The following is a 27,992-nucleotide window of genomic DNA, read 5'->3' as shown; positions in this document are numbered from 1 at the left end:
ATAGTATTTTAAAAGTTCTTTTGTGATGAGGGGGAAACTTATGTATGCAAATTAAAATTAAAGAATAAGACTAAGAGTATCTGCAGCTGTCCTCCTAGTTATATCTATTTTACTATGTACCTTTGGTGGATGAAGCGATTCACAATTGAACACAACTGAACCAGCAACTTATTTATGGATGACAGACACTGGTAGGAATGGAATTTTTGTAATGCATCATAAACTTTTCTTTTACAATGCTCTGGTTTTGCTTCATAGTTCCAGGTATCAGAATCTTTGTATAAATCAGATAAATATGGACGGGTGGTGTTATATCAGGTCTCCTAAGCAGATATTCACAACAAATGTAACAATTTTCTTGTCATTCATTAGGATCTACTTGATAAAAAGGAGTCCATATTTTTACAGCTTGGTGATCATGTAAATGCTGTTAAATGCTCATTATTGTTATGCAACTAATTAGACCATAAATATTCACTAAATATATGCAAATGGTAATGGTTGTAAATATGCATAATTCTAAACACATTGCTTGAACAATCATGTATATTTAATTTAAAATGTTTTTTTTTTTTTGCAGTGATGTTTCAGCCTCAACATTTTAAAATGTGCATCTTAATCTACTTATTAGATGATGTAAACATATATGTTCTTTAGGAAAGGGCTGCCTATAAGGATATATTAGGTCCTATTTACTGTATCTTGTAAATACTGCCTGATGAAGAAGGTTTGTTCTTTAGTGTTAGTAGAAAGCCTGCTCCATGCCATGCTGCCTTACAGGCTTTGCACACTTCTTGTCCACTAGTTTGCCATATTCTCCCAAATACATTGTCATGTGTATAACACAAATTCATGCTTTTCAAGTCAGTCTTCTGCAATAGCATAAAAATGGCTAGAATTTTTATTGGATGTAAATGTCTGTGCCTTAAGCCAAGTTTTAGAAAGAGTTTTCTCAGCTGGCATTTAATGCTGGACATAAGTAGTTTCCCAGATTCCAAGTGCTGTTTCTGTAAACATTTGCAGAGCAGCTCAAATCTTAGCAGTGATGCATAGTTAAGCTTCTGGCTTAATGCCTTAGTCTAATTGTGTTCCAAAAACTCTGGTTTTCTTTTAATTTCTTCATGGGATGCAAAACATGGCCATCATGACATGAACAGCAGGATCAGACAGAGTGATTGCAGTCAGCTGAAGGAGAGGAAGATGGCAGTAGATTCCTATGGAGTTGCAGTTTACTCCATAGGGTAGGAAATGTGGTATACATCCCAGCCTTTGTCTGAAAAGTTTCAGCTCTGCTACTCAAATGATATAGAAAGCAGCTTGTACATGAAGGAGGTGGAGATCATTCAAATTTAATTTCTCTGGGTTATTCAGGAGTCATGTTTGGTCATTCTATTGGTATTGTATCTGAAATGAAGTGGTTATTTGGAGAGGATTTTCCAGTGATCTGTAGAAGAGGTTTTAGTACTGGTCACCAGTGTAATTTGAAACTTGTTTCTACTCTCTGGGAACACAGAGGGGTTGGACTAGGGGAAAGATGCATGCACTTTGGTGGCTGAGACCAATCTTTTTGTCATATATGAGCAGCAATTATCTGAGTTTTAAAAGACAAAATGTATAAAGCTACAGATAAATCTGATATATGCCTTTTACAAACAGCATTATATCCTTCATAATGACAAATCTGAGCACTGATTTCTTCAAAAATATTTAATTGAAAGAGACTGGAAATACACTATGGAATATATGATAGAAAAAATCTGTTATTGGGGGTGGAGTCTAATTAAAATAAAATGTTCCTAATATTAAACAGCTTATGCCTCAACAAACATAAAGAGATATTAATGTGTTCATAAAATAATTCAGAGTGTGAACACTGAGAAAATTGCATTATGCAATGTCCCTTCAACATAAGGCAATTAAAATTTATTTATTCAAAAAGGGTCTATTTTTTCATTACATTTATTTATACTGACACCAAATTTCTGCTTTTTTCTCCCTACGTTTATGCTGTTGTTATATTTCTGAGAGAGATACTTCTGAAGTATGAAGATTTGGTAAAATGTTTTGACTGAAAGGAGGCTGATGGGAACGGGCAAGTTTTTAATCTTAAGAAGGGTATAGGAAATTGTCATGGATGACATGACAGCCAAGAAAATCTGAATCTTTTTTCACAGTATAAGAATTCTTTTTTCACAATGTTACCAGAGGACTGGATATGGGTGGATTTCTTTTCCACTCTTTCAACAGCTTCCAGGAACAACTACTTTTTGTTTTCACCATGGACAGGTATGTGCTGCAGTTGTCTGGGCAACTTAAATCGAGTTTTAATCCAGCTACTTTGCTCATAGTAAACAGGAAGTATATGGAACACAATTCAGCATATCCTGCTGCATATAAACATATCTGAACAAAAACTGCACATTTCATTACTATTTTATTATACAGATCAGGTCACGAGAATAGAGTCAACTTGGACATTTCTACAATTATACCTCCAATTTCAGAGCAGTTTTGTACTGTTGGTTGAAATTAAGAGTGTGTATGGAAGGAAAAGTGAACAAGAAAAAAACAAAAGCCAAGTGCAAAAGTTCTGCAGGGTTCATCAGAGCCAAGAGCACGATGAACTGTGAGGTATTGATGTGCATGAGTTATAAAAGCTTTTCACACTGGTCTAATGCTACTTCAGCTGAAATTAACACTGACAAAGGAGGAGCAACTTGCAAAAATCCAGAATTTATTACAATGTGCAGCAGGGTTCTGCAAGAATTGTCATTCTGTAATAAGGTGCATGACCTGCAGTCGTCTTATAGCAGGACCCTTGACTTTGTCATTGATAGTAACAGGAAGTGTCACTGTTGGTTTTCTTTGGCAAGAATTTCAAGGATGGAAGTCTGCTGGCAGATGAGCTCTCTTGGTTTCTTCTCAAAATTGTTAGAACAAAATAAGGTTTTGAAAGGAGGATTGGTTTGTGCCCCACAGATGAGCTCTTAGAAAGAGACTATGCTACAGAAGTGTTTTTTTAAGGCACCAAAATATGATGACTGTTTTCTTCAAGAAAGCAGTCTGTTGATAATTATAGAACATTTTTTTTTTTTTTTTTGACTGGACTTCTTCTGAAACAGGGTATCTGATTCCTGCGATATTTTGTTTTTCTTCAACTGAACAGAATAGACTAATGCAGTTTTCTATTTTCAGTGGTGGAATCACATGGCAGGAAGCAAGATCTTTGTGCTAATGGCTTGAGAATGTAAATCTGACTTCTAAGTTTGTACTTATCTCTTTTTTTCTTCATGAATTTCTAAATATTTCATTGCTGGGAAGGCTTTTACTCTTTCTAAAGTTTTTAGCCCAATTTTTTAGCCCATTACTTGTTCTTGAGGGACTCTTCCTGCTTTCATATTGTTGCAAGGTAAATCACTAAAGGCAATTATAGATCTCAATTATTGCCTGTTTATTTTTGATCAGGATTATTTGAAATCATTGCTGTTTTATATTTTGTGAGGGAAATGGCACATCCAGTGTTCTTTTCCACTTAATATTATTTCAGTAATCTCAATGTCTGAATGGACAGAAACAAAAATCTTTGAATAGCCCTTCTGCTTGTGTAGGTTTACAGCTGTATGGACAATACTCTTTTCCAGAGCTCCCCATCCCTCATACAGTGACTCTCTCTCTCCCCACCTTTAATTAATATTTTCTTTCTTTTTTCTCTTTCACCCTACCCTTTTATCCACAGCCCACTCTAGTGTGCTTATACTAGGAGTTCAGGGACTAATATCCCAATTTCTATGCCATGTGTGTAATTAACTTCTAAAACTTTCAAGCTTTTGCAGACTCTTTGACTTATGTTCCTGTCAACCATGAGCATCTATGAATCTTGGGTACTCCTTGCCCCTTAAGGATGTCACACATAGATATATTAGAAACTTTTATACGTTGCATTGTATCTAATGATTGTGACAAGTATTTTCTATCCACAGAAGTAAGATTCTACCTCAAATGTCACCACTAACAAACTGGTTCATACTTGCAACTTGGATAGTTTACCAAGTGAAATGTATATGTATGTTGTGGTTAGCTCCTCCCTGTTGCAGCAGTAATGTTGCAGATTAGAAGTGAGGACTGATGAGTGGGAAGCTAAACACAGTCATGAGAAAAAATAAAAGCAACTTTTTTTTAACCAAAAATCAAATTAATCCTTTCTTTCTAGGAATCCAAATACCTACAATCTTCACTCTTTTTACCCTACTCTTAGTAATTTATGGCTGTGACTGAATTCAGGAGGAGAAAAATAATATGTAAACTGCTGTTCCTTGATCTGAAAAAATAGGCAGGACCACAGGTTGCATAGATAAGCTATGGAAATACAGTCAGTATAGTGACTACATGAATGGCAGATTCTACAAAAAGTGAAATTGGCTGGAATCTGTGAGTTTCTGCTAATGCTGAGGCCTGTCATGATGTGTATACATTTTTTTTAGGGGTTTTTTTGGCATTTCAGTCTTAAAAGAAACCATGTTAATTTGAACAAAAGACCTGCTATTTTTTTCTTAAATCGAAAAAAAATGTTACAGTGAGGTAGTGATTTTCTTCCATTATTTCTTGCAAGTAGCATATATCAAAATTGTAATACTAATGTCTAGAGTTTGATTTGATCTTCAAAAAAGACAGATGAGGCAAGCTTTGTAGAAGCTTTTCATGTGTACATCATCATTGTCTTTTGAAGTCAAATATGGCAGAAACATAGGTACAAGGTACTAGAGTCAGTGGCACTACAAAGGAGAATGTGATCAGATGGATTTGCTTTTGCATCTCTGAACAGCCAGCAGGGAAAAGTCAGAGTTGTCAAAGCCATCAAAAGAGATACTCAGCTCGGACAGGTGCTATATGTACTAAGAAAGAGAAGTCACTATTTGGCTACTTTGGCTGCCATGCATTACAGTTGAATTTTAAGGGCAGTGTGTCAGGCTAAGGCTTCCTGGAGGTTAAGGATAAATACTGGAACCAAATGAGTTTGCAAAAAGTCCAGTTCAAAATCAGGCTTTTAGGAAATAAGTGTTGAGTATTGACTGGGTTGGTGGGGACAGTGACAGCACTGACCAGGGGAAGGATCTGTAATGGATCAGAAAAAAATGTGGCTGCAAATGGTTGTTCCAACATATTTAAAATGTCCTGAATATAAAATGAAGCTCTAGGAAGTTTCCACAAGAAATAAAATATACAATTTTGCTACAGAGTAGTATTGTGTATTTCAGCTGTTACTTTCTCTCCCACAAATAAAAATATTTTTCTGTACGTGTTTATCCTATCAGAGCAATGGTATTTCTGTTCCTTGTTGCTTTTGTTTTTCTATTCTTCTATCTCTTTTGTGTATCATTTTCTGTATCCTTCTCTAACAGTTTTCTCTATTACAGATGTTTATTTCCAGCTGCTACCAGCTTCACACTCTTATTTATCCACAAAAATAGTAAGTACCAAAATATCTGAGCCAAAGTAGGCACTGTTTGAACACCACCATTAGACTTCAGAAGCTATGCCCAGAATTAGCTAAATCATCCCTACCTTTATTTTTTATTGACACTGATTATAGGTAGACAATTTCTTATAAAGATTCTTGCACCTCTATGTTTGGAGATCTTCAAAAGTTGACAGCACAAAGCCTCAAGCAACCTGATCCAATTTTGATCTTTTAATTTCAATCTTACTTTGAGCAGGAAGCTAACATCCAGATATACCTTCAGCAAAAAATATTGTTTTAGTCCAGAACTTGTTCTAGATTGCCATAAAAATCATAAAGAAGAGAGTTGTATTGGCTGCAATCAGATGTAAATGGGAAGATTTTCTCTGCTAGAATCTATGTAAATGAGACTGAAGAATCTGGAGGAATTGAGTGGCTTGTTTTGCTCTTTCTAACACATCAGTCATTTGCTGTCATGTTTTAGCTTATCTTTCCTTCAAGTTTTATATCTTTGAACATGGACAATGGCTCCATATATTCTGACAGATACAATAATATTTCCAGTCTTTTAGAGGAGTTGCTTGTTCCATTGCTATCATTTTATGTTACTGAACTATTAGTATTTTGCCTTTAAAATAATAATATACCAAAAGAGGGAGTAGAGGCAGGGAGAATGTGAGTGAGAATTCCAGAACAACTTTTGCTTGGATATGAATATGCATGGGGAAAAAAAACTAATAAATTATATTGGTGAAACAGAACAAAGATCAATACCAAAAAAACCTATTCTGTTTGTCCTTACTTATCACGCAGGCATAATAAGAAAATTTAACCTTGGAAAGAAATTGTCTATGAAGAATTTTCCTGCCCACAGAAATAAAGAAAAAAAAAAAAAAAGAAAAAGATGATGGGAGGAATCTTGCTTCTAATAGGAAGAGTAAGAGGAATAAATATGTGATAACTTTCTGAAATTGATTAAAGCTTTTTGGTAGTGTTTAAGGGGAGACTGTTATTCCTCTGCAGAAGCCATACAGAACTGGCAGATTTATAAAAAGACTTTATGCTAAGGGCTGCAACTTGAACATAGTCTGAATTACTGTGGAGAATACATTAGGACAAACTATCTTGCAATTCTACAGCCTTTGTTGTATGAATGAGCAATTCACAAAAAGATAATATAAAGTGATTAAGGACCTATATAATTCAGATATATAAATTGCTTTAACTTTCCATCTGTTTCCATCTGTTCACACTTTATTAATTTCAAATTTTTATTTTTAGTAGGAAAGACATTCTTGCAGCAAAAGTTGCTGAGAGGTTGTACATTAAAATTATATTTTTCCAGCAGCAGGGACAGTTTTTATTACAAACTAACTGGTTAAGTAGTTTTAAAACATATAGTAGATACATGCCTTTTTTCACCTGTAGGTTTTGGAAGTTTCTTGAATGACAGTCAGGCTTCTGGCTTGTATTCTGTTCAAGGAGATTCACTTTTAGCGAATAATTTGACTGAGATTTTAGATTTGGGCTTGAAACTCTCTTACTGAAAGTTTTTTTCACCACCTTTTAATATTCTCTCTCACATGCAAAACTCTTTGGATTAATAAGAAAAGAGTGATCCTTTACTTCCTTAGTCACTGTGGTAAACTTCCTATGAATAGGCTTTGTGTCTGGCTTTCACAACAAGGCTACAGGCAGCATTTTCTCTTAGCAAGAAGCTTGCTTACAGTTTCTTGGTGCATGTCCCACCACAGATGTGATCATGAAGAGGATGAGCATGTAGAAGAGAGAAGGATGTGACAGAAGGGGGGAGTAGGGGGAAAAGTGCTGACCTGCAATGCTCTTTCTCACTTGCACGTGTGAACATTGGCATATGGAATATGTGGCAAATAGCAAATAACAAGCATTGATGCACACACATCGAAGCTGAGACAGAAATGACAGCTTGAATGAAAAGTATGGAAGGTTTTACCCTGACAGTTTTCCTTCATTTCTCCTAGCTGAAATTCTATGTTCTGCTCTTCTATCATTTAAATAAATTAGCAAAGATGCAATTGAAAAATGCTGTGTTTGACTATAGAGTCCTTCATTTTTAACATGGCTATAAAAATGCAGTTGATATCCTTCAAATTTAAGATGACTCATTCTTACTGGGATGATGCCAGTAACTGAGGTTATTAGTGGCATAGGCTGGAAAAAACCCAACAGTTTGGATAAATTGTTCTTGGGAGACAGTTCTCTTTGCATCATTCATGGACATGCATCAAACTGACTTTTTTTTTTAAGTCTGTCACAGAGGTTGCAAAAGAAGTAGAAAATATTTTTAAAGAAAATGGCTAATAAAGGCCATGTATATTCCAACTTGTCTTTATACTAATGCTTTGATAGGCGGATAGTACACTGCAGTTTGTAAAATGTTTCCATTATTTTAAAACATGAAACTGATGATTAGTCATTCAAATAAATTGTAATTAAATGGGAACATTATGATTATATTATGCTAATGATAGAAATGTGTTTCAAATGTTTGCAAGTTATTCAAGAGAAAGTATTAGTCAATTAGAAAAAAATATTAGTGTTTGTTCACTCTGAAGCTATCAAGTGACTTGATTTGCATTAACAATTTTAAACCTCTGTAGTCTCATTCATAATAAATTGCTGATAAGTAGGAGATATTCCACCAAAGGGAGGTACTGGAAAGAAGAAAGGAAGGGCAGAATGTCACTGCTTTAAGATTAGTGTAACAAAATTACTAAAGCAGTCTTTAGAAGCTGAGGGATTATGACATTTATAGTAAGTTATTTATTAATGATACACCATAAATTCATGGCTGTCAGTTCTGTATGACCTCCCATGAGAGTTGCTGGAGGGCCACAATAAACAGGGAATAGTAATGTTTCCTAGTTTGATATTATGAGAAACTTTATGTGGAAATGGCTCAGTCTTGATACTTTTGGGTGCATTACAAAGAATAATTTTAAAATGCAAAACGCTTGTACATATAATAAAAAAATAAAATATCAGTGGATAATTTTGAGCATCAAAAAAAAAAAATGACCATGAAGTAGTGAAATTCTGTAAAAAGGTTTTGAAAAAAAGAAAAGAAGTAGGAAAGGAATAGAACATACTGTGGAAACAAATTTTTGTTCTTTTAAAGTAAATAGCAGTAAAGAGCAAAGCAAGTGTGCCAACATAGATGTGTTCTGAATGCCATTCAAAGTGAGAATATGACTGTCAAAGAAATGCAGGATTCTTCAATTACACCAAAATTTGCTTCTAAGTCCTCTATGTTTATTTCATATAATTTAATTTTCTAAGTTATGGTTTAATATAATCAGAACTATGCAAATGTTTTGAAACTCCTATAGCCCATATTTAATATTATTATTTGTCTTTCTGCATAAATTCTTTTGAAATTTTGTAGCTATTAGTTATCTATTATTAATGCTTCACAGATCTGAGGAAATAGAAATAATTTTTGATTTTTCAGGGTGAGGAATGTATTATACAGTAGGTAGATTCCCAGCAGACTTTCCTTAGCCCATAAACTTCCACATTAGTCTAGAGTACAGTTCATTACTGGGATACATCCCTGACTTTTGTACATGCAAAAACTCTGATGAAAGATAAATGTATGAGAGGAAAGTGCTAAACTGTTGGAATGTGTGTGAAATGAGTGAGCTCAGACTTGCAAAACTTCCCAGATGAGCTTTAATGTGATATGGAAACTTTACTGTCTTTTCTTCATTCTAAAACTTTGTGAAGTATAATTCAGGGCTTGTAGCTCTTTTCCTTCCTCTTTGCTTCTTGTCACAGTAATGTTAAGTTGCTAAGAGTTAGAGTTGCTAGAGTAGAAATAAGGGCATATCATGTTGTAGATTAAAGCTTGCAAGAACTATATAGGATAAAGGCTGAGCAAGTGAAATATCAGTGCTAATCTCTAAAAGTTTAAAAACTTATGAATGAACTTCAGCTGAAATATGTCTTTGATGATGATGATTCAAGGAAAACAGGATTAGATACAATGTTAGTATTGTTATCAAACACAAGGGGTTTGCCACTGGTAACCTGAAAATTATTCAAGTCAATAGAGATTTGTTTATTCAGCTTGAAAAGCCATGGATATGCAGAGCAGAAAATAATGTAGGATTGAGTCCATTGTATTATAATGCTACAGTTGTCTGTGGTAGCTTTGAGCAGATGAAATGTTTTTAATGTATTGGGTTTGAACTAATCTGAAATTGATGTACTTAATGAGTCCAAATAGGCCTAACCATTTGCTTGGGAATAGTAATTAAAATGTTAACACACTAACTTATATCTTGGGGTACTTCTGTTAGAAGAAAACACTTTCCATTAATCATATTAAGAGGAAATACAGTAATTTGAAAGTCTTTATGGGGCATGGGAGATACAGACTAAATTCCCTGTACTACCTGAATAAAACCACTTGTAAGGATGAGATATGTTACTCTCCCATTAAATGTTGTGCTAACAAGCTATTAGCTTCTTGTTGGACTTTTAAATTGTAGAAATTAAGCTGAGTAAAGTTTTATATCTTTTCCATCCCTCATGACACTAATATGAGGTCTATATGTAAATATGTAAAAGCCTAATATGTAAAATTTTATTCAAAAAACCTAAATATTTATGCTAAAAGAAAATATTTAACTGTAAGAAACTAAGCATACTGTAAAATAATAATACTGAGTATTTAAACTACTCTCAGTTATGCAAGGACAGATTTTCTTTTACTGATTTTAGTGCTTATGTAGGCATGAAAACATTGAGATGTAAGTTACTTGGAATCAGCACCTCTTGCTGACAGCCCGTCATCCAATATGGGATTATTCCCAATTGACTATTTTATTTATTAGGTGTGACCCACAGTCTGAAAAAGACCAAAAAAAAAATAGTGAAGGTTGGTGAAATATCAGAATTGTAATCCTAAGGTAAAAAACTGACTATGAACAAGGATGTCTCATGTAAAACTTTTATAGTGGGGTGTTCATTTATGGGAGGTTATATATCTGCATCTGGCTTCTCCAAAATATGTAAATAATCCATATCTACAGTTCCAGACTACATGAATAACTAACAGAAGTAATAAAAAGCTTTGTCAAATTACTGTTACTGAAATGTTAATTTTCTCATTTACAGAACAAAATACATTAGGGATGGGAGTAGTGGAAACTTCTGGTTTCTACAGCTGGTTGCTCTAACACATCACACTATATCCTGGGAAATATACTGAGAGAGAAAGTAGTTATGCAGTAGGAAATATCTGTAAAGGACAAAAATCTAATTTTAATCTTGGTATCATATGCATAAATATATAAACAACCTTTAAGCAATGCTTCAGGCAGATGCTTTAAGATGATTGCTCAGACTTCACTTGCACTGACAGACGTGATTCACTTCTGTGATTGCAGAGCAGCTGACATAATGGGAAGAGGAACAATAAACTGAAAAATCACAGATTCTAGTTTGATTGTATATCTTCTGTAGCACTCTTCACACACACAAGCAGTGCTTATTAGATGTGGTGCTTTAACTTGGTTAAAGGAAGACAGATTTAAGACAGATTTTAGTAACCTCTAAATTAATTCACAGTGTTGACTGAGGCTATAAAAGATGTTTGTTCAATTGAATTGTGTTTTGTGACATAGGTGAGTGCTGTGTCCAGTTCTGATCCCTTAGTTTGGGGAGGATGTTGAGATGTTTGAACATATCCAGAGGAGACAACGAGGCTGGTGAGGGGCTTGGAACAGGAGCCCTGTGAGGAGCAGCTGTTGGAGCTGGGGTTGTTTAGCCTGGAGAAAAGGAGACTCAGGGGTGACCTCATCACTCTCTATAAGTTCCTGAAAGGTGGCTGTACTCAGGTGGGGTTTGTCTCTTTCTCCAGGCAGCAGCAGACAGAATGAGAGGACACGGTCTTAAGCTGTGCCAAAGGAAATATAGGTTGGATATTAAGGGTTTTTATGGAAAGAGTGATAAAGTACAGGACTGATCTGCCCAGGGAGGTGGTGAAGTCACCATCCCTGATTGTGTTTTAAAAAAGACTGGATGTGGCACTCGGTGCCATGGCTTAATTGTGGTGTTAGGGCTGGGTTGGACTTGATGGTCTTGAAGGTCTCTTCCAACCTAGTCATTCTGTGATTCTGTGTGTGTGATTTCTTAAGTCCATTATTATAACTAATGTAGTACCTGAAAATGAAATACACCATGTAGTCAAAAGAGTAAATTGACTTTCTTTTCTTGTAAACCTTTCAGCATCCAAAAAGACATGCCTAGAGTATGTCAGTAAAATATCTGAGCTAGACACCCCACAGTATGGTGGCTTGTCACTGAAAGGGGTTGGCTTTCAATGAGATTTGTGTTTCTGAATCCTTTATGATGTCTTGAAAATTTTTGAAACCTGCTCCTAAACTGATATTGTCCTCTTTATATCTCTGTTCTGTGTTTATAAAAAAATTATTAGACCCCCAAAGATATTGAAGAAGTAACTGTTAAGCTTAATTAGGTCAGGGTGTGTGGTGTTCTGAAAATGCAAAACAATGCAATAAAAGGCTGTCTGTATCTTATTCAATGCTTAATACAGCTGCTTGTCCTCAGATAACTTTTTTCTCCAGTTAAAGTGTCATAAAGAGTCCATTGTGTCTTTCCCCATTTATTCTTTGCTAATGGAGTTATGTGGAAAACATGGTTTCCTAAACTGATTTATTCCTTTTGTCTATAATGGCCTACAACTTATTACTTGAGGTTTATCATTTACAGAAAAGAAAAACAAAGTATCTTGTAGTTTTCCAAACAGCCTCAGAGACTATACACCTATTATTGCACTTGTTATAGTCATTCAAGCATGACAACTTTTCAGCTGAGGGGTTTAGAAGCATTTTAGTGCTTGAGGACTTCTAATAGCACATTTGAGAGAGTTTCTCTGTTGACTTCCACAGAATTCAGCTGACTGACATTTCTACAGAGCTCACCTACAATTATGCTATGGCTTTATGGCATACTTCATGGTTCATGCACTGAGTCAGTATTCTCTGTATCTGATGTTAAATATCATACCATCAAAATTAAGCATATATTTGAGTCTTTAGGTTTATTTATTTATTTAAATCTTTATTTTAGGTTTTTCTGTCTTTATATGAGAAAGTTTGGTAGGGGAAAAATGAGCTCTCTCTATATATCAAAGATTAATTGTTTCTTACTCTAGAAAGTTTTAAATTTCATTCTTTGTTCCCATTCTGGTCTTCTAGAACAGTTGAGAATTGGCATTACATATTTATTTAGAGTTTTTAAGAGGGTTTAAAATCTCTATTATCCATGCATTTTTCTGATGTACATCTGATGAGCTGGTTTCTCTTTTGTGGTGCTAAGAGGAGACATTCTCCAGGATAAGATGTTGCATTATGCCTCTCCGTGCCACCAGTGAAAGATGAAAATTTCCATTCAAGTGTTCAGCTTGAATGATTCAATTACAACTGATTTCGATAATCACATTGTGTTTACTGTTTGGTTGCACCTGAAAGAGAATTTGTCAAAATTATGTCATAAGCAGACAACTTTTACCTTTAACATAAAAAAAAAAAAAAATTGGCTTGATTTCAGGTATCAAAAATTCATTTGACTTATTACTGCTGTAACCTGTCCAGGAGCTGAAGATAAGGATCACCATGTAGGACTTTGGGTCCATTTTCCTCTCACCTTGCCAATCCTTTTTCCACTGTGGTGCCCTTTGCTTAAATCATGTTGCCTCTGCATACAGCAACTTCTTGGAAAACTGGGCATGTGATAGGTCCAGAATATGAAAAATGCACATAATTTAATATTGTTTGCAGATCACTATCAAAAATGTAAGACCATTTTCAAACATAATTTGAGTTGATTAATGCTGATGTTAATAAAACTCTACTTCCTTATTTAGCACTTTGAAACTCTTGTATGTAAATTCAGATTCAGGCAACTGAATAATTTTCTGCAGGCACTGGTTGGACTAAAGTACCTTGAGCTGAAGATCATATGAATTGTAAACTTGAAAGACCAGATTTTTATTTTATTCTGACAGAAACAGTGATGATATTTTAGTGCATGGCTATGGACTTATATGGAATGACCTACATTAATGGCTTTATGTCTCAAAATAATAGCTGTAGAGCTGTAGTCACCATAATAGCTTTTGTAATGAAACAGCTGTGTTTTTCTTAAATTTTGAAGTAAGATTTGTTAAATAATCTTTTTGTTTTCCCATTTTGTACTATCTCCTTTTCTTGCTATTTTTATTGGTTACCTGTTTTGAAGTAATTTTAATTTTGCTTTATGCAGAACTTGCAGAAATTTTATTTTTTTTCTTTCCTTTATATCCTTCTGTCTTTTCTATGGACTCCTTCCCTGGTTGGCTGTGCTCAAACTTCCATTCTACCCTAATCTGTAGAGTTCATGGCCATTCACCTCTGACAGATTTTCAGAATTGCCATCACATCACTGTTTAAACTTGGAGCTCTCCATGTTCCTTGGGATATTATTTGTAAATGCCATGCTCCAGTTTTGATCCAATAATTACTAGCATACAGCTAATAAGCAGATGCAGGAACCAAGATCAGGTAAATTCACAACCCTGTTCCACTAGAACAGAAGGGGAGAAAGCAGCATACACATGATGTGATTTCAAAAGCTTTGAGCTAAATGTTAGACCTTTTATATTCAGAAATCCTTGTTCCCTGCATGTGCTATACAACAAATCATTAGCCTAACAGTGGTATTCTGAAATCCAATTTGAATTTTGCTATCTATATCACAGTTCCTAATTTCCTTCATTAGTCTTTTTCTTGCATTTTTCTGTTGAGAATCTTTTGAAGTCTATGTAGACTAACCAGTCTACTCACTCCTCTGATCTCTTATTGTCATTTCCTTGAAGCTAATTAGGTTTATCTTGTATTATATCTTCAGAAATCCCCACTGAAAATCAGAGCAGTTTGTGTATATATGAGCTTCCTTCTCTTGAAATATTTTCTAGGCCTAATGTTGGATTGAAAAAAAACACCATTTCTTATTTCTCTTTGATATAATGATGCTATGTTAAATTTGTATTGTCATGTTTGGGAAAAATCCATACAAAAAACCTACTAAGATTTTTGCGAAATGTTTGGTGAAATCCATCATTATAGGGAATGCATCACAAGAGTATCACCAGCTGCCCCTAGCTCAGTGGACATCACATAATAACATGGAGACATCTAAAAAAAAGAGAAAAGAAAATAAAAAGTGTATTATGTTTTTCTTTTTTTTGTAGTCACTGATGGCTGGTTTTGGTTGCAGAGGGTAGTGACTCGTAGTCAACCAGGGGAAGAGTTTTTCTGCACATGTGCACGTTCTAGTACTCAAGATGATGCATGAAACAGATTAAAGAATAAGTAAGTGTAGAGAATCAGGACTTAGTGGAAAATGCTTTTTTCCTATCCTATAGACACCCACATGTTCCTGAAAATACCAGTATGAATTTATGTATGTTAAGTGACTACATAGTTAACACCATCCCTTGTTTATTTGATGCAATTAATGGTTTTCATGCCCCCTAAAAGCAAGTTGGAGAGTAAAGCTTTGGGAGACGACCTCAGGGACAGACAAATTAGCTGTATAGAAAGACTGTGTAAAGTTCTGCAGGCATAGAAGTGTATTGTTTGAATTACTTATAAAGAAAAGTCTAGGTTTGCCCTAGAAAGCAGTGGGAAATAGCTCGCAGGATACTTTTTTATTAGTTTGTTTGCTGACAATCTCTTTCTGTCTCTGTGGCTTTCCTGTGTCTTGGCTGTGAAAGGCCTCGAGGGAAGAGCTCCCTTGTGATGAAGAAAGAATGCTACTCTTAAATGAGGTAAGAATCAGGTCTTGATTTCCTATCTCCTCACAGTGCTGAGGATTTGGAAGCAGTATTCAAGTGTTTTTTGTGAAAAGTGAATTTTCTGTGTATCTTCTCAGACTCAGATGCAGAGCTGAGCATGTCTTCAGTTGCACAATTCAATGATCTGCTTTAGCTTTCCATCCTTATTTTGCTAGTGGGGCAGACTTTTAATGACAGATACACTCCTTAATAGACAATTGTTTCTTTTAGTTCAAAAATAAAACTCTTGTGTCATACTTTCTGTGCAGCTTGATGGTATTTGCTTGCCATAAGAAATGCTGATTCTGGAAAAACTATTGGTACCTGATTTTGCTGTCTTAATGTAAATGAATTGAAACTGTTGACCAGTGAAAAGATTGCTTTATTTTCTGAATTTCCTGATTGTATTATTTGTAGGAAAATAATTTTTTTTTCAGTGTAAACTCTCTTATCTCTAACTTCTATATGATTTATTTTCTATAAATATCTTAAAAAAATTCTTTTCACTGGAGGCTTACTGTAAATTTAGTGCAGTGATTTTAAAGTTCTTGTCCTTATTTTTAAGGCCCTGAATGGCTGTGGTATTTGACTCATTTTCTCTTCTGCATTTTCTAAGCTGCTAATTACAGTCTGAATCATAAGGTTACTTTTTTTTCTATACTGTAATTTTGTGAGTTGTGAGTCACGAAAATTTTGTAGCTCTACCCTTTTAAAGATATTGCAGGATCCTTCCTTGCTGCCCACTTGGTGTTCTTATTTAAATATGAGATTGAAGAAGGAAGTCTTTGCTGCTACTTTTAACTCCATATTTAGTTGTACATGTTCAGTACTTCATAACTATTTTTTTTAAACATAATGTGCTTTTCATAGTTAGTAAGTTCCCTGAATTATTATATGAAACATAAAATGTGTAGAATAATAAGATATATGTAGCAGTATGGGAAAAATAGTTCAATAAATTTTCTTTTTAAAGAGCTTCAGGTAGACTAATGTGAAGTAAAATAGTAATTCCTGTATTTACTGTCATTGCCATATTTTTCCAGTATGTTTTTATATCACAGAATTGTAGAATGGTTTTAGCTAGAAGGGACTTTAAAGTTCCAACTTACCCTCCATGGACAGAGATACTTATTACTGGACCAGGTTGCTCATCCAACCTGACCTTAAGCAATTCCAGGGACGGGATATCCACAACTTCTCTGGACAACCTATTCCAGTGCCTCGCAATAAAGAATTTCTTTCCAATATCTAATCTAAACCCACCCTCTTTCAGTTTAAAGCCATTCCCTCTTCACTCCAGGCCCATGTAAAAAGTCCCTCCCCAGCTTTCCTGTAGTCACCCTTTAGGTACAGGAAGGTGTTCTAAAGGTCACCTTGAAGCCCTTGCTTCTCCAGGCTGAATATCTTCAGCTTGTCTTCCCAGGAGAGATGTTCCAACCCTCTGATCATCTGGACATCACAGCTGTCCTCTGGACTTGCTCCAACAGGTCCATGACCTTATGTTGGGGCCCCCAGGGCTGTATGCAGCACTCCAGGAAAGGTCTCATAAGAGTGGAGTAGGGGGGAGGATCACCTACCTCCCTCGAGCTGCTGTAATGCCTCTAGGTGCAGCTCAGAAGACACAACAAAAATGCTGAGTGGATGTCAAGCACATGTGTTCCTTATGACTCATGTAGCTATCTCTCCTAGACTGCAAGTACTTTTTGCAATTATCATATTGAAGCTAAGAAAATTATTATCTTAAAGAAAGCAGTATGACTTATTGGCATATCCAAATATTTGAGGTCTTGTCCTGTCATTGCTTCTTACTCAGAAAAATACTGGGATATATTTTCCATTGAAAGATAATAAAAAGTGGTAGTTTTTAGAAGCAATTTCCACAGAAAGTTGAAATGCATTATTTGATCTTTTCTCCCACTGAAAGAGCAAATAAGTTTAAATACTGCTAGAGAATAAAGAAGGGTTCAATTTATCTGAAAGACTGCTGATTAAAACCACGCACGAATGTAAAAAAATAACAAACCTCTAGTTTTCATAAATAGTAATTCAAATTATTCTCTTCCTTTCCAAAATCAACTGAAAATATTTGATTTTAAACACTTGGGAGAAGATTTGTTCTCTAATCTTTTCTACTTCTTGTTAACTTGAATGGTTTTCTTAACTTTTCTTCTGAGAATGTCCTTAGGCATTGGTTTTAGGAATGAGAGATTTCAAATTTTCATAATTGTGTAAGGCTTGCAATAATTGTTGACAGCAGAACTTAAAAAAAAAAGACAGAACACTAACATTTATCACTTGCTATAATATAATGATCTCCTTTATTTTTTTCACAGTATTCTAAGCCTCCTAATAGCCACTAAGTTGCCTAATATTGTCTTCTATGAGAGATGTTTCTGCTCCTCTTGGGTAACTTTGAGGTTTCCATTATCAGCAGCAGGCTTCTGTAATTTGGAGGAGTGAGAGGCTGAGGCTAGAGGTGGACTGTGATCTCTTCCTGGGAAGTTTTGCTGACCTTGTCATGGGGCTGGGGCATATAAACAACTCATTAGAGGTTAACAAAGTTACACGAGTCAATTAGATCACTGTAATTGGGAATACCAAAGCTATTAGTCCAGGGCTAACACAGAATAATACAGATGTTATTATGAAAGACTACCTTGATAAGCTGTGCACAGGGGTATGGATTATGGACTATTTCCCATGGTTGGCTCATTTAACTGTGTGAAATCATCTGTGTTTGATTTTAAGTCTTATGTTCTCCTTCCAGAATGACTAAACGTAGAAAATCTCTTCACTGTGACTTCAGTTGCAAAAGTATGTGCAGTGCTAGGAATATTTGCTTTGCTGAAGTTGATGAAGTACTGTACTTAAGGGGCTCTGCCTAAACCAGCCTCCCTCCTGAGAACCTTGTCTCCCAGTGCCTCTTGTACTTTACTGGGAGAGTTAGGCTGCTACCAGCTGAAAAGAGTGGTCTCTTGTGTTTTGGTATTGAAAATTATACCAAAATTAATAGTACTGAGACCATGCAGGAGCATGTGCTAGGTGCTGTAGTTAAAATGTGGGAAGATGCTATTTTCTTAATTTTAATATACTGAGTATGAGAGCTAAAAACAAATGGAATCAATTTTTGGAGGAATTTTAAATACCAAAAATAGATTTTCAATAAGTTCATTGATAGTTGAGTTTTAATAATGAGTCAAGGATCAAAAGCCAAAAAAAAAAAGAGTAAATATTAATCAAACAGAAAACTATAATGGTGTTCTGGTAGAGGGACAGATAAATAAATGCCTACAAACTTTTATTTGGTATAGCTACATTACAAAACCCCCTGCATATAAGTAGTGTGGCTAGAACTGTTCACTGTCACTGGGGGATGATACCTGAAAAGTGTTGTAGGACTTCCTACAGTGATTCTTTACCTGTTCAACACCTTCCCAAGAGATGTCAGGGAGATGTGAAATACCATGTGGTCTCAAAAATGTGCATCTGAAAAGACTTGGAATGAGACATTGTTGGGAGTTACTAAGTAAAAAAACTACAACATTCTCAGGAAATTTCAACCAAAACTGGTTCAGAGGACACAAATAAATAGGCTAAAGCATCACATAGTTTTGCTTTGCTCTTTTTTTTCCCCTCTTTTTTTTATTTTTTTTTTTCTCCTCCTCCCCATATGGCTACTATTGAAGGAAAAAATGGCTAGATAAATCCCTGGGTCTGATCCAGAAAGGTTGTACTTTTGACTTGGGAGATACTTGAAAACTTCAGTGGAGTAATACTTTCCCTCATGTACTACCCTTTTGCCTCAGGATCAACAGGATAAAACACATTTCAGTGCCACACTCTCCCATGCTTACTCACACAAATATATGTGTCTGGCACAAAATCTATGTCAAACTACTTACTTCCACTCAGTCTTGGAAAATGCTTGTGGGCAAGTCTTTGTTCCAAACAGCATGGGCATTACATGAGGAGACAGGTGAATGATCTTGTTTATAAAACTCTTGTGTTAAAATTTCAGTTCCTTCCTGCCACATATTTTCAGATTAAAAAATCTTCTTGAAACAGATGGAATACCTGAAAATTAGGAAAAAAAAGTCATAATGGTGGTTTGTTTTCTGAGAAAGCATGGGATTCCCAGTTAAGACTTCATTTTAAAAGGAGCTGCTTTCTGTCTTAAATCTGCAGCGTCTATTGCACTTAACAAAGTAGAAGCAAGTATATTGTTTTTCATTTTGTTTACTTAAGGCTGAAAGCCAGAATCTCAATAACATTTTTTAACTACTTGAGCTAGAAAAACACTCTGTAGTTGATTATGATTCAGATCTAAAGGGCATCTTTTATATCAGTTGCACATTTTCACTCTTTATGAATTATTTCACTAGGAGAATGAAATCCAATTTGAAACAGAATTTCTTATAACCACATAATAATTTATCAGTCTTATTGGCACATATTTTGCAAAATGATAGTATTGTACACAGGTTCTGTATGAGCAAATAGAATTACTGCTAACATCTTTTTTTAAGGTTCTTGTTGTACTCTCCCCTCAGTCAAACACTGTTAGCTCACCAATCAATCTACTTGTCAAAAATGTTGTTCTTTGGCAGAAGAGACTGAGAAGTTTGACAAAGCACATTAAGTTGGTGATGTTGATTAATGCTTTTCAGTTAGTAGCATTTTGTTGAACACTATAAATTAAGAATTTTGATGACAGTTGACTTTTCATAAATTACATACAAGAGGAGCTTATCATTGCAATGAAGCAATTTATTTTTACTCTAAGGTTTGTCATGACTCTGCTTCATGTAAGTTTCTTTTAGCTTTTTTTTTTTTTTAAGTGTAAATAAGATAACTTAGAGTCTACAGGTCTCTTTGTGAAAAAAGAAAATAAGTTAAATAAAGAGGACAAAGAAGCTTGATTCTGAAAGTTTGTTGGTATTCTTCATTTTCATCAAAAGCAAGGAACTGTAGGGAGAAAAGTTCCAAGAAATGTAGGCCTTTTTGGTATTTTTTTACATCTCAATTGTCAGCTTCCTTGAAAAACTTGGAAATGTGAAGAACTAACATGCAGGCAATGGTCTGCAAGAGTTTCTTTAATAATTGTTTCATGGAATGCAGGGGATTGTCTTGCTTTTGGCTGCATTTTCTTCAGTGTGTTCTTCAGCATTCTTGATGAAATTACATCCCCAGGGTCACCAAAAATTAATTGCTTCTATAAACATCATACCTACAAAAAGCGCAAGATTTCCAGGATGTTTTTAATACACATTGAAAGAGACCTTGTTTAGGACTTGCTATACAAAGTATTTGCTATTGGTAACCTTTCAGGTAGTTGTTTCACAGCAAGAGCTGAGAACAATGTTGTCATGCTGCTTCTTGAAAAACAAGAGCTTAGTTTAAATGCTCTCCATAAACTGGGAAATCCTAAATGCTGCTCCTTTGAATTTTCCTTTCATAGACTGTGCAGGAATGAAGAACGTATCTGGGGAAAGGATTGTGACTGAAAACATGGAAAAACACAGACTGCAATAAATGAAGTGTTTTCATGAAATCAAAAATTTAATACCTTGTTCTGTGTTCAGTGAGAAGTATTCCAGATGTAGCCATTAGTTCCTTGACTGGCTGCATCTCACCCACTCAACATCACCCCTCACAGCCAAATAGTAGATTCCAAATAGTCAAGCTATATCCAGTAATTACTGTTGCTTCTCTCATGTCACAGGAAGACACTGTCTTCTTACCATCTTAGTGGAGCAATTTTCTTGTTGTTTTGGTGATGGTTTTTTCCCTTCCCTACCCTTTGAAATGCTTCTTTCCAAGGTCACAATCTGTGCATACTTATGATGACTCCAAGAGAAATAGGTAGCCTGTACATTAAGCCACATGGAAACCTTATTTGCTTCATAACCAAGCAGAAGAGGTAAATAATGCTTTGCTCCTTGAATTTCTGGAAATTTTAAGTTATGCCTTCTGAACACTGGGCAAAATTGATGATGCACACATAGTAATCTTTCACAAAATATGAAGATTTTCTGCACATGCACGTGTTATAAATTTACTTGCAAAAATGTGGTGCTTTTGTTCACGTGTAAATTGGTAGATACCTTCATTTTTTACGTTTCTGGTCTGAGTATGTATCTATTTACCTAACTAGAATATATTTAAAGCCTAAAATGAAAAACATCTGTGAGAAGCACTTTTCATACTGAAAGCACAACCGTGGCCTGAAAAACATGGAAGGGAAAAATATTCAAGACATTGCTAATGATTTTAACTTCAAACAGAATGGTTCATATAAATAAAGCTACTGTGACAGATTTCATTCAATAAAAAAAGACCAGCATTCACAGTGTAAATTCCTATACACATGAATGCAAATGTTGCTTAATAAAAGTGTAATTAAACATTAAGATGATTGAATCACTACTGAATTGGAAGCAAAAGTTTTAAGGCTGTGGAGGGTTGACTTTGGCCAGCTGCCAAATCAATCACTCCCTCTCTTCAACAGGACAGGGGTAGAAATTGAGGTGAATTAACTGTGGGTAGGGAAGAAGACAAGGAGGTGCCTTTGGTGGTAACTGGTAGGTCCAAGAGACAATTTGGGGAAATTATGTTTAATGCATTCCCAATGAAAATAGATTTAAATAGTGAGGGACAAAGGCAAAAATTAAAACTTTCACCCCAACCCCATTTTGTTCCAGGCTGAAACTCCTCCCTCATTTCTGACTCTTCTACCCTTCCCCTTGATGAGCTGTGCAGGGGAAGATGAAGAATGTGGGCCATGTCTTCAGTTTCTAGCAGTTTCTCTCTGCTGTTCTTTTCTCCTAACACTTGCCCAGCTTTGTTTTGGGCTTTATGCACCACAATTCTTGAAGATAACCCTGAAGTGTTTGGATACTTCACAAAAGCTGGATTTTTTTAGGATGAACCCGCTCTAGTGTGTGCTCGTTACAGGCCCCAGCTCCATGAGGCAATATCCACATGTTCTGGTATGGGGTATGAGATACTTCATGAGCTCCAGTGTGGATATCTGCACCAGCATGGATCCTCTCTGCCCAGTGGTGGGAAATGCCTTCCCCACTCTGGTCTCCTCCATGGGCTGCACATAAATAACTTCTCTGATGCCTGGGACACCTCATTCCCTTCTTCCCACTACTGGTGTTTTCAGGGTGATTTCTCATACTTTTTTCTCACTCACTTTTCTCTCTGGAACTTTTTTTGATCTTAAATGTGTTTTCCTAGAGGTGCCACTAGCTCTGTCAATGGCCTTGTCTGTGTCCTGCCATGGTTTTCTTGTGGAACAGGTAATGTCTGGCAGACATCTATCCTCTTCTCACACAGACAGTCCTGCAACCCCTTCTGCCAAAGGTAAAACAGCTGCTGTGAATTTCAGCTTTTAAATATAATTACCCAAATAAGATCAATATGCCTATTTTGTTTACAGGTCAGTGAAAAAATGGTTTATGCATGTGTGAATGGCTTCATCTGTGGTCATTGCTATAAGCTCTGCCTTGTAATGTAAAACAAGGAGCAGCTTACCTGACTGAAACTATTATTATAGGATCTTAGTTAAGCAGAATGTAGCAACTTGAAATGTAATTTTAAAAGAACACTGAGGCTACCACTTCTAACTTTTCTAACTCCAAATATTTTGGTTTTTTTTTCACAAATGGTAAGAGTCCCATTTCTCTAATTCATCTGGATTTTATAGTACTCATAAGAGGAGAAAGGAGACAATGGGAAAAAATGGCAATAGGCTTCTAGTGCTTCCTTACTTTTACTGAACCCACCCATGTAGTAGTTTTTTATCTAAGTACTAATGAAGCTAGGTGCTCCTATTCTTCCAAATGGAACAGCAGAATTAAAAAAATGTCTAAGACTATTATGGTAATCAGACATTCCACCTGTTGAGTAAGTGTGGTATATTCCCTGTAAAACCAACACTGATGTATCTCAAGCAAAGTTTTTAATTTCAGTGTTTAGGCTCCCAAAAGCCTGAGCGTGATTTAGCATTTTTCACAAAAAAAAATTTCTGTGTTGCTTTTGTCATCAATTTAATTTTTCCTTTACTTGCTTTACCAGTTGTATAGTTTGGCATTTGTATTCTTTCCTGTGGAAATGAAGCATCATTCATTGCTGTACCTTTTTTAAAAGTAAATTGAGAATAATGCAGTGCTTTTACCCCATGCACTTTGCCACCCTAACATTTGGATTTTTTTTTTTTTTTCATTGCCAGGCTGTAGTGTGTCTGTGTTCCTCAAACAAAATCTCTCCTGGTAATACACTGACCTTCACTCTGGCTATAGGCACAGATATTAATAAAAGTTGAAAAAGAGCAGTAATATTATTTTCTTCCCATTGTTAATATCTGCCTTTTCAACAGATTAGGATGTATAGAAATGAAAATAGACAGTACTTGAGGCTAAATTTTCAGTGATTTTGCAGAGTGCAAACAGCACAGATGAGCATAGTGAAAGCTTCTTTCTGCTCACTTGCTGTGTATGTAAACCACAATGCTGAAGATATTGTTCAATTGACAAGCCAATTAAGTCACCGATTTTCCTGTTGTATTTGCCATCTAGACTGTTAACGTCTAAAAATTATTTCCCTGAGGAGCAGGACAGATATATTTTCTTACATCACACTGAGTATCTTACAGTAATTGTTATGAAGTTGGATTAAGCTCAGCTTTTTCAAGGTAAAAATCCAATTTACTGCCATTTGTTGAATTATCTCCAGTTCCCTGGAATTCTGTAATGCCCTTCAACTCTCTTTAAAGTGCAGGGTGAAATGAAAGGGAATTAGGAGTAAGACACACATGTAATTAAGGTCCCATTGTGAGTACATTTCTCATTACAGAATTAAAATAGTAATGTAGATGTCTAAGCTTGAAAATTAGCTTGAAAATTATTAAGCTTTATTATTATTTTTTTTAATCTAGCTGTAAAAGTGGTTTTGTTATTTTTTTTTGCTGTTGTCACTTTAACTTTATTTTTAAATGATTTTTTATTTTCCCCATGTGTCCTAAGGGAAAACCATTCTTGATTTTCATATCCTGAAAACTACAAATTTCTGTAATTTCCTTTGCAGTGGAACATATTACTCTAATGAAAACCCTAGCAGGGTGCATTTCTATAAAGGGTTTTCTTAGATTTCTTTGTGTTCTGTTCAGATGCTTAGCATCAAGTCACTGAATCCCAGAATCATCAAGGCTGAAAGAGTCCTTCAAGATCATCCAGTCCAAGCATCAACCCAGCACCACCATAATTACCTCTGTACCACATCCCCAAGTGCCCCAGCCAGACACCTCTCCAACACTTCCAGAGACAACGGCTGCACCACCTCCCTGGGCAACCTGAAGCAGGGAAACATCTTTGAGGGACTAGATGGACTTGTGAGAATACCAAGATTACTATTGATATTTTCATCATTTAAATGGAAAAGCAGGCTCTCAAATTACTCTCTGCCTTGGCACAGAGTTAGAAACTGTAAAATCTGTCCATGAGGCTGTTTTGTGACAACAGCTGGAGAGCTGACATTTGTGCTGTTCCTCAGCTTGACACCTTGGGATCGCTTGATCCCACGTAGCTGCTCATGGGTCAGGTGTTCTCTACAGGCTCGTTACATCAAAATATGTTAGAGAAAAAGATAATGATGTGTGTTTTAGCCTTTTCCATCAGGCTGTCCAGTGCACTCTTTTTAGAGGTCATTTGAAAGCAGTGTGCAGAATAAATAGAGCCACATAACACTGCGCAAAGACTTCAGAGATTCAGGAGAAGGTAAGCAGTGTGTGCTAAAATGCCTGATTTTTATTTAAAATTGAGTGAAAAAAGAAAACCCAGGTGCAGTAAAGAAGAGACTAGTTGTGTTCAATTTAAGAATGAAATGGAGACAGCTAAAAAGTTTTGAAGAAGACCTCTCATTTTCTAAGTGTTGACTTATATGGGGAAATAGAATGGAGCAGCTGAAAATCAGCTGCGATGAAGATAACCCTGAACAAAATAATTTTTCATGAGTTTGAACTTGGGAAGTTACTCTTTAGAGTCACTGTTTTTTAACCTTTAGGCTGTAGCAGTCTTCATGATGTTCCTGAGGTAGGCAGAATTTCTTTCATCTGAGGACATTTCCTCATAATGTCTATTTAAATAAAGTTTTAACACAGAAGAAGTGAACATACTAATTTTTCAGTACAGTAAACTTCATCTTAGTGAACACAAAGGCTCCTTCCCTGACAATTTATATCTAAACATGGAAATTACAGAGAGTAGGCTGGGGGAAAACAGTGCCACTAATTCTGAAGTGTGTTAGATATTTAAAAATACACATGCTTCAGTTCCTGCCAGGTGGTCTTTGCACACTGCATGAACCAAATAACCCAGCTACTATCCCTGCAGAACTTAATTTATAATTATAATATTGTTGATTATTTTTGAATGTGTTATATAATTTCTCAATAGATTTAGACTCAATAAAAGAAACCCATGCATTTAATTACTACTCTAAAAATATGTATCAGTTAATTTTATGATGTACTAAAACCAAACTTAGTTTACATAAAATTAAAAGCACACTTTTAATACCAGTAGTATGAAAGCATATTTTTTGCTGAGAGATTAGTTATGTTTCTTTGATGGGACATGTTCTTTGAATAGGAATTTTTAATTTCATTTAAACTTAATTCTCAAATAATTCAGGAACAGGATTAAAAAATATAATCAGTAATAAAAATAGTTGTTCAAAAGTTCATGCATATTAAGGCTTCTTATTATGCAGTATTCTTAGGATATCTTAATTTGTGATGTAGTTAAAATGAGAGTAGTGGCTCAGTTTGCACTAATTTTTTCAAGTATTGAGGTCAGTTTTGTCCTATATTTAAAATTAGCTTCTTTTAATGTTTTTAAATATGAGAATAAATAATTTTTCTATATTTAAAAAATGTCCTTGGTATTAGAGGATACCATTTAGGTGGAAGAACAGTTTAGATCTACCCATTCTTTATCTTTCCTTTTCTCTTCTCATAAAATATTTACTCTTCTAGAAATATTTAATGCCATCTATTTCATAGTGACAAAGTTGCAAGCTCTGAAAACTTAAGTTTAGAACCTTTTGCACAAGGATTGAACTCCACCTTTGATCTATGTGCCAATACAGATTGTTGACTAAACAATGTCTTATAGTAGTTTCTCAAGTGAATCTGAAGAAAAAGTGACCTCCCAGTCAAGGAAGGATGAGAGGAGAAATGACTTTGAGATACAGCCAAGAGTTTGCTGCAGGGAACAGATTCCAGAGAATGCCACAGTTATTATTTTACTAAGAGATCAATCCAGATACTTTAGATAGTTTAGTGGGGCCAAAGGGGCTGGATAACAAAGCTTATTTTAGTATTACAAATCCACTGTAACTACAAGTTTCCTCAGAAAAGGTTTATTGCAAAGGAAAAGGCCAACAGGTGCATTATAATCCTCTGAAGAAATTACAGCAAGAGGAGAAGGATTCATCATGGGTAATTACGGTTGTTAAGCCATATTCTCTCTTCTGAATGCATACAAAGTAGGTGTTTCCATAATCTAAATGGTATTTTAAGTCCTTATTAAATATTATTTTTGTAATAAATCTGCGACTGTGATTTAAAAAACCATGGATTTTTTTCCTTGTCATCCTTACAGCTCATCTGAAGTTGCTTGGAGATAGATTCAGATGTTTCATGTAGTGTCTCCAGCTCATAGTCTCTGAGAGTTCAAGTTCTCTTGCATATATTAAAAGTATTAATGAGAGATCACCACTAATTCCTGCAGGCTCAAATTTAGTTCTAGGCAAATTAGTAATTTGATTTATAAACACCTATAAATATAACACCTTATTAGACTCATTCATGTTAAATATCTATCCATGCTTACAAATCTGCCTATCTGTCTTATTTCCTAGTTTTTCTCGATTTCTGAACAACATGGTACAAGAATTGTTGTGCTATTTCATTTAAGAATTGGAGGTATTGGTAAGATATTGAACTTGCCCAAAATTACACAGATATTATATGATGGAGGAGATTTTAGAATCTGTTTTCTCAAGTTTATTTTCTTTGTCCTTGGCCTTCTCTGTTGCATCTTTTAAATTTAAACATATCTATCAGTAGAGCTTTCCTCCACCCCCCTCCCCCCATCCCCACCTCTTTACATAGGTTTTAATCTATCTTTGGTATCAATAGTATATTTTAGATCATTTCTTCTAAAGATTTCTCTTGAAGAAGTATAGTACAGGACACAGCAGCTTGCACATGACCCATCTTAAATTTGTCACCAGGTAATAAGAAATTATTTTATGTCCTGTATAATGATATAGGTGTGGAATGGGTGTTTTGTGGTACTCTCTAAACTGAGCAGCTGTTAGACAAGTAGCTGAGATGGAGTGTAAAGTCTTAGTGGAACAGTTCATTATTTATTATCTACACACGAGGGAGACATAGAGCTTTATCCTATGTCAAGCAATTACTGTTCTATTATGATTAGCAGAGCTGTGTGAAAATAATGAATACTTTTAAAGAAACGATCTCCTTATTTCTGTTATAAAATTCAATTATGAGAATGGAAAATACGATTCAGAGTAGTTTAGATTTAGATGCCAGCATGAGTGTATATCTTACTGCTTGGCCAT

The 27,992-nt window shown here is 35.2% G+C and overlaps 1 long non-coding RNA gene across 1 annotated transcript; it reads left to right on the top strand.

Annotated features, from left to right (window-relative positions):
• On the top strand, positions 1-26,976 carry LOC111925398 (uncharacterized). Its single transcript, XR_015288292.1, has 4 exons — positions 1-191; positions 14,757-14,877; positions 15,282-15,335; positions 24,514-26,976. It is a non-coding gene; the product is annotated as an uncharacterized LOC111925398 (long non-coding RNA).
• The last annotated feature ends 1,016 nt before the right edge of the window (positions 26,977-27,992 follow it).

This window comes from Cyanistes caeruleus, chromosome 1, assembly GCF_971803275.1.
Source record: "Cyanistes caeruleus chromosome 1, bCyaCae1.hap1.1, whole genome shotgun sequence".
NCBI classification, from domain to species: domain Eukaryota; kingdom Metazoa; phylum Chordata; class Aves; order Passeriformes; family Paridae; genus Cyanistes; species Cyanistes caeruleus.
This window is presented reverse-complemented; position numbering and strand designations above follow the sequence as displayed.